At 41.2% G+C, this 8,118-nt stretch overlaps 1 non-coding gene across 1 annotated transcript; it reads left to right on the top strand.

Annotated features, from left to right (window-relative positions):
- The first annotated feature begins 7,170 nt into the window (after positions 1-7,170).
- LOC142460555 (small nucleolar RNA SNORA42/SNORA80 family) lies at positions 7,171-7,305 on the top strand. Its single transcript, XR_012786738.1, has one exon. It is a non-coding gene; the product is annotated as a small nucleolar RNA SNORA42/SNORA80 family (small nucleolar RNA).
- The last annotated feature ends 813 nt before the right edge of the window (positions 7,306-8,118 follow it).

The raw sequence follows: 8,118 nt of genomic DNA, 5'->3' as shown, positions 1-8,118 counted from the left end.
TCATGGGAGCATCGTTATTCTTTAATGTTGTATAGTATTCCACTGTGTGCATGTCCCAGCATTTGCTTATTCCTTCTTCCACTGATGGACTTTTAGGTTTCCTTTCTAAATTATTGTTATTATAAATAGTACTGCAATGAACATGAGTGTGCATGTACACATTTATTCGTGTTGTGGCCTATCGTTCTCTAGGGTACATATTAAATAAAGGGGTTGCTGGGTCCTATGAGATTTCAATTTTCAACTTTTTAAGGAATGATCATATAGTTTTCCAGTCAGTGGACCAGTTTACAGTCCTACCAGAAGCATATGAGGATTCTAGTTTGTTCATACCTTTGCCAGAATTTGTGATTTTCTGTTGTTTTGAACCTTGCTGTTAATGCTGGAGTGCACTGATGTCTCATTGTGTTAGGCTGGGTTCTCCAGAAATACAAAACCAGTGACACTTTCATGTGCCGTACACAGAAAGACATGTGTATCCAGAAATGGCTCGCACAGTTGTAGAAATAGGTAAGTCTAATCTGGTTCAAACCAGGCCTCTGCTGACATGTAGAAGTTGATGAACAAGCAGCAGGCTAATGAAGCAGAGACAGTGAGGGGCACAGGCTGGTGAATTCAGAGGTTATATGAATACAAAGTTGGCAGGATGAATCCACTGTTAGTAGTCCTCTGCTGGCTCCTGGGATCAGCTGTCGACACAACAGGAGGTCAAAGAAGCTGGCACAAGAACTAGCACCAGTAAAAGGCAAAGACCCAGGAGAATTCAGCACTGTTTGGTCTCTTCTCTTCCATAAAAGGCCATCCACCCCCAAAGAGGTGCCATCAGGCGGGGACCCGATTGATGGGCTGGGATGCGCTCCTCTCCTTATCCAGAAGTATCTAGTTGATATAATCTTCAACTATAACACATCGTACTTGTTATTGTTTTTTGATTTGCTAATGGCTAATGGTTGTGAGCATTTCTTCATGTTTGTTGGCCACCTGAATCCCTTGTACCCTGAAGCCTTCTGTCTATATTTTAATTGAATTACTTGTCTTTTTCTAGTTGAGGTGTTGAAGTTGTCTCTAAATTTTAGAGAAAAGTCACTTGTCAGATATGTCATGGCAAAAAATGTTTCCCCAATTTTATTCTTTTGGTGAAAGCTTTTGATGCTTGTGCCTTATTTTATTTAGGAGATCCTAGTCATTTGCTTTGTCTTCTGCTACTTATGTGACTTCAGTTATGTTTGAAAGTTCTTTTGAAGAGTTCAGTCAATTTCTGGAATCAGAAACTCCAGGTTTTAACTGAAAGCTATGCTTTAGGGTATATTGTCATGATGGGAATGCTATCCTGACTTCTTTCCCTGGCAATGTCCATAAGATGGGGTATAGGAATATTTGAAAGTTCTTTAATGATTGGAAACATTTTTGACTTCCTAGTTGAAATATTGGAGCCCTGGTGGCACAGGGGTTGCCCGTGGGCTGTGATCTGAAGGGTCAGCAGTTCAAAACCACCAGCTGCTCTGAGGGAGAAAGACAGGGTTTTCTACTCCTATAGAGTTACAGAGTAAAGGAATTAGGGGGGGGGGAGTGGATGAGAGTTATGATGACTGGATAAGTCCACTCGAGGAAAGTGATGAACAGAATTGGCGGTGAAAACTATATATATATAATAGAATATTAATAGTTATCTATAACAATAAGGGGGAGGGAAGAAATGGGAACTAACATCCAAGATTTCAAGAAAAAAGAAAATGTTTTGAAACTGATTGTAGGGGGCACAATTATGCCGGAGCTATTGGAATTATGGAATATTATGACATCTGTAAGAGCTCCCCCCAAATTGAGGAAATTAAAACAAAATAGCTACAGTCTCAGAAACTTCTAGGAGCAGTTCTAGTCCGTCATATAAAGTTACCATGAGCTGACATCGACTCAGTGGCAGCTAGAATAGGTTGAAATGTTATCATGATTTGCAAACTCTTTATTCAAGAGAGACCTGGTGAAATGCTGTAACATTTGACTGGTTACCAAAAGTTCGGTGGTTCAAACCCACCATGCACTCTGGGTAGAAAAAATGTGGCAGTCTAGCTCTGTAAAGATCACAGCCTGTAGAATTGTGATGAGTCAGAATGAAATCGACAGTAGTGGGTTTGTTTTTGTTTTTATATTCAATAAAATTCAATCAACTTATTTTGTTGGGCAAGGATGATATTTTTAAGCAGTTCCTGCTATTTTAATGATAATTTGTATACTGACAGCTTTCAAATGGATCTTCCACGCAGGTCTCTCTCTTAAGCCTTGGTGATGACACGGGATCCTCAAACACAGGGAGTGGGTGAGGATTAGCTTTTTTAAAAGTTAATTTGGTGATATCTTTGAAATCTAAAATGTTGAAAGGCAAGGATGTTACTTTAAGGACCCAAGCTATCTTCATTTCAATTACTTCATAGTCGTGTGGAAGTTGGATATTGAACAAGGAAGACCAAAGAAGAATCGACCCATTTGACATGATCGTGCTGGAGCAGAATATTGAAAGTACCATGGACGTCCAAAAGAATGAATGAAGGTGTCTTGGGAAAAGCACAGCTAAAATTCTCTGGAGAAGCGAGGTGACCAGACTTGGGAGATGTTGCCAGACTGTAGAGAAGGACATGCAACTGGACAAAATGATGAAAGAAAAGAACTGAGCAGAATATTTCAAAGGGTGCCTAAAGAAGACAATGCTTTTTGGTAAAGTAGAGGAGCACTGACAAAGAGACAAGATGGAATGACACAGGGTCTACAACAATGACCACGCACATAAGAACAATTGTGAGTATGACACAGAATCAGTCGGTTGGTTCCTTTTGTTGTTCTGAGTCAGAACTGGCTCGTTGGCACCGAACAACAACACCAAATCTACAATGACTCATATCGCTAGAATCTAACCTACCACTTTTGCAAAGTCATGTTTATAGAAATACACAAGATTGTTCAAAGAAATAAGCATAAATTTGTTTTGCAGTATTTTCTGCACAAGTGAAAACTGAGAAATAATTTAACCACTACTAGAGAATAATTACATACATTTATACTAGTATTGTTAATCCTTTCGCCACTTTGGATCTACATCTACATCTACTCAGCATCTACACTCTGGTATATGCCAGGACATCCTACTGTAAACAGCTGTAACTCTTGAAGGAAAAGATTAGCACTCTTTCTTTTCAGGGCCCAGAAGGTAAATAGTTTAGGTTTTGTGCATAGTCTCTGTTGAAAATTTTCTGCTCTTAAAGTGCAAAAAATAGCCATCAACTATACAGAAATGAGTATTTCTGACTATTAATTCTAGTTAAACATGTATGACCAAGACAGGGACTTGGCTAAATTTGGCCCATTAGTAAAAGTTTGCTAACCCCTAGTCTGAGGGCTTCCTCTCAGTGGCCTATAGGGAACAGATGTTGTATAAAGATCATACCACAGGAACATCGTCCTTTAATGATGGAGAGGAGTGAGAGAAACGTCCTAGATGCCTGCTTCCTGGGGAAGAACAGTGCTGCAGTACATATCGCTGATTCCCAGGGATTCTCATTGGGATTGGGTCTGTATTGGCCACAGTAAGTAACCTGTTCATTAAAACCACCTGTAATTGACACCCCCACCCCCACCACCTGCCTTTCCCTACCTCACTTCCTCAATCCTTGAGCAGGCTTCCTGGGATCGCCTCCCTAGTCACACAATGAAACTCAAATTTTCTTCTTCAGATGTATTTCTGAGGGAATCTATCCCAAGATGATCAGAGAAATGGCAGTAGGAAGTAGACACATCCAGGTCTAGTTTCTAGAATTGGATTCCTTTCCACCTAGATGGTAGCAGAGTTTCTGATGAAGATTTAAAAAAATGAAAGCAAGAGCTAAAATATGACCTGAAGTATAGTCCATCTGAATTTGGAGAACAGATTTGACACATTGAACACTGATGACCGAAGACCAGATGAGTTACAGGAAAACATCATGGATATCATACATGAAAAAAGTGAAAGGTTATTTAAAAGACATGAAAGAAAGAAAAGATCAAAGTGGATATCAGAAGACACAGTGAAACTTGCTCTTGAACTTATAGTAGCTAAAACAACTGGACAACATGAAGTAAAAGAACTGAGCAGAAAATTCCAAAGGGCAACTAAAGAAGACAGAGTATTATAATAAAATGTGCCAAGACCCATGTTTATACAACCCAAAGAGAAAAACACACTCAGCCTATCTCAAGCTTAAAAAAGCCAAATGGAAAAAAAATCAAGACTCAAGTTGAAATATTGAAGGATACCATGGACAAAATATTGAATGATGCAGGCAGCATCAAAAGAAAATGGAAGGAAGACAGAGATTTTGCTGTAAAGGTCACAGTCTCAAAATGCATAAATTCCTGGGGCAGGGGTCAGACCCAACCCAGGGATGCATATGGCAGTCAACTAAAAAGGAGGGAGAAAAAAAAAAAAAGAACATGGATGTGGAGGAATAGGGTATTAACCCACCCAGAGGGAGGATATTGTTTATTTTTCCGCAGGAAAGGGAGAGAGGGACCAGACCTCAACCTGGTGCACCAAGCCATGAGGGCAACATACTGGCATGAATAACTGAGAGGTCTGAAGGACTGTCCCCAATCCAAGCTGTGTTGACCTTCCTCTCCAGAAGATTGTACTATAGATGACAGCACTGAAAATATAGCCCTGGGAGAGTGGTGGGTATGCCCAAACCACACGGGAGAAAACTAAGAGGGAGAGAGAAGAGAGAGTGCGTGAGAGAGAGAGGGGGGTGGGGGGAAGAGTGAGAGAAAGGGAGACAAAGAGAGAGAGAGAGAACCACATCCTGGTCTACCAAGCCTCAGGGACAACATCCTGCTTTGAGCAGCCAAGGCACAGAGAGGACTTTAGGGCCAGGTCCCATCATGAGACAAGGCATCCCCTCACTGACCCACAGCACTGCAGGGACAGCACTGGAGAAACAGTGTGGAAATTGTGCCCAGTCTGCCCTGCACACACTGGGGTGAAACATGAAGGGAGTACAACAGAGCAGCAAGGGGAGCAAAGCAATGAAGTCTCTGAGGAATCCCCAAAATAGACTTCAGATTCAGAAGGCAGGGCTTGACACCTCATCAGACTCTATCAGAAAACATAAATAAGGGTCATCACAGATAAATGGAACTATATAAGGCCCTCAACCCTTTTTTTCTTTTTCTTCATTTATTTTTCATGTCTATCTATATAAGATAGGCAAGATAAACAATCAGGAGGTAAAACAACGCCAGTGGTTCTGAGGGGACTGTGTAGAGATGGAGGGAAGGGAGGGGAGAGCCAACAAACTCAGGGACAAGGGAACAACAAGAGATATCTAAAATTGATGGCAAGGAGGGTGCAGAATGCCTGGTGGGTGGGGAGGGTGTTGCTTAAGTGCAATGCAGCTGAGAGGAATTACTGAGAGCCAAAAGAAAGGTCAAACATGATAGTAGGACAGGGGGAAAATAAAAGGAAATAATAGCATGCAAAAGACATTTATAGAGGTATAAATATAGGCATGTATATATATAAATATTTAATTATAGGGATATAGTTCTAAGTGCATATATTTATATGTTAGATATCAAGGTAGCAGACAGACATTGGGCCTCTATTCAAGTGCTCCCTCAATGCAAGAACCATTTGTTCTAATAACTTGGCATTCTGTGATGGCCACCTTCCCAACAGGATCACTGAAGACAAAATGGGTGCATAAGGAAATGTGGTGAAGAAAGTTGATGGTGTCCAGCTATTAGAAGATATAGCATCTGAGGACTTAAGGCTTGAAGTTAAATAAATGGTTATTTAGCAGGGAATCAACAAAGCCCACATGAAAGAAGCACACCAGCCTATGTGATCATGCGGTGTCAGGCATCAGAAGACACAAAACAGTCATATCAATGCAAACGAGGCAGAGTGGAATGGGGACCCAAAGCCCATATTTAGATAATGGGACATCCCTTCACAAAAGGGTCACTAGGAAGGGATGAGCCATCCAGGTTACAGTATAGCACTGAGGAAACACACAACATTCCTCTAGTTTTTTAATGCTTCCTCCCCCCACTATCATAACCCAAGTTTTACCTTACCAATCTGGCTAGACTGGAGCATGTACATTGGTACAGTAAAAACTCTTGACACATGGAATGCAGGACAGATAACCCCCTCAGGAACAATAATGGGAGTAGCGATACTATGAGGGTTGGTGGGGGGGACATGGGGAGTTAATGGGGAGAAAGGGGGAATGGATCACAGCGATTGATGTATAACCCCACCCGCCCCAAGGGAGAAGGACAACAGAAACGTGGATGAAGGGAGTCAGCAGACAGTGTAAGATATAAATACAATAATAGTTTCTAATTTATTAAGTGTTCACAAGGGTGGGAGGGTGGGGGAGGGAGGGAAAAAGAGGAACTGATACCAAGGGCTCAAGTAGAAATAAAATATTTTGAAAATGATGATGTCAACACATGTACAAATGTGCTTAATACAATTGATAAATGGATTGTTATGAGCCCCTAATAAAATGAATTATTTTAAAAAAAAACATAGGGGGAATGTCTACCCTGTCCTAAAGGGTCATTATGAGTCAGAATTGATTTGGTGGCAGTGAGCTATTCTAAAAAGCTCAGTGGGCATCTGTTGGTCTGCTCTGCAGACTGCAAGGTCAGCAATTCCAAACCTTCTCAGAAGAAAGATAAGACATTCTACTTCCGTAAAGAGTTATCGTCTTGAAAGCTCACAGGACCATTTCTGCCCTGTCCTATAGAATCGCTATGAGTCAGCATCACCTTGATGGCAGTGAATTTGGTTTCTGATTTTTTATACCAAAAATAACTGGTTGATATTGTCATTTCAAGAAGCAGTGTATTATCAAGAACCAATCACATTGAAGAAACAAGTCCAAGTGACATTGCAGGTATTACCAAAAAAACACACACACAAACAACAACAACCAAGTCTCCAGACATTGATATAATATTTATTAAAATGTTTTTAAAAACTGATGTAACACTGGAGGAACTCACTAGTCTATGGCCAGAAATTTGAAAGATATCTACCTAGCCAACTCACTGGAAGAGACCTGCGTCAGTCTGGGTAACTAGAGAAACAAATTTAAAAACATGCATAGGTGTATAAGAAAGAGATTTAGAGCATGGGTTTGGATTTATAGCAGGCCCAGCCCATGGGCCTCTCATCGTGTCCCATGGCAAAGCAAACCGTAGCCCCGAACCATTGCCTTGCCTCCTAGCCCATAGTCTTCTGGCAGTGAAGCGGGTTGCACAGTGTGGGGTGGGGGGCTGGGCTGGGCAGAGGCCTATTAGACCAACCTTGTGAACACTAAGCCTCATTTTCAGTTAATCTTGCTTAATCAGCTGAGAACAGCTTTGGTACCATCACAGGGTGGAGCATCTCTGGACACAGTGCTTCGTCCCTTGGCTTGAGCTCTACGTGGTGTCTGATGAGATTTTCTGTCCCCCTAAAAAAAACCCCAAAACAAAACAAAAACCCAAAGAGATTTATATACAAGAGGAATTGAACATTGAGAAAACATCCCAGCCCAGTCCAGTCCAAGGCCATAAATCTGATACTAGCCCATATGTCTGATACCAATCTATAAAATCCTCTTCAGACTCATGAAACATATGCAATGAAGTCAGATGCAGGATGATCACAACCCAGTGGGTAGAAAGCAGTGGTGCTATAAGCATCTCAGTGGTGGCAGGGGTCTCTCTGTGACTTCTCTGGCTTCTGAGATCTGGTTGGGTTCATGTGGCTGGTCTTCTGCAAAGTCTCTCAGGGAGTAGCAGAGAGAGGTGTCTTCTGCCTCCAAGGAGAAAGTACCAGATTTCCCAGAATTCTCAGGAGACCATGCCCACAGAAGTCTCATTGGCTATCTCCAGATTGACAGCCTAGACTCCACCTCTACACTCTTAATCTTTAAATTGACACCAGATTAGGTGACTACCCCCAGATCCATATTTGTTCCCAGGCAAGGGAAAAGTGGCCCAGCAATATGCAGAAGTTGTCAAATAATATAATTAATAACCTATGCATGTAAAAATTTTATAAGATAATTTAAAAATAATTTTAAAATAGCT

Source organism: Tenrec ecaudatus, chromosome 10, assembly GCF_050624435.1.
Source record: "Tenrec ecaudatus isolate mTenEca1 chromosome 10, mTenEca1.hap1, whole genome shotgun sequence".
NCBI classification, from domain to species: Eukaryota; Metazoa; Chordata; class Mammalia; order Afrosoricida; family Tenrecidae; genus Tenrec; species Tenrec ecaudatus.
Note: the sequence above shows the minus strand (reverse complement) of the source record. Positions and strands in the feature narration are given on the sequence as shown.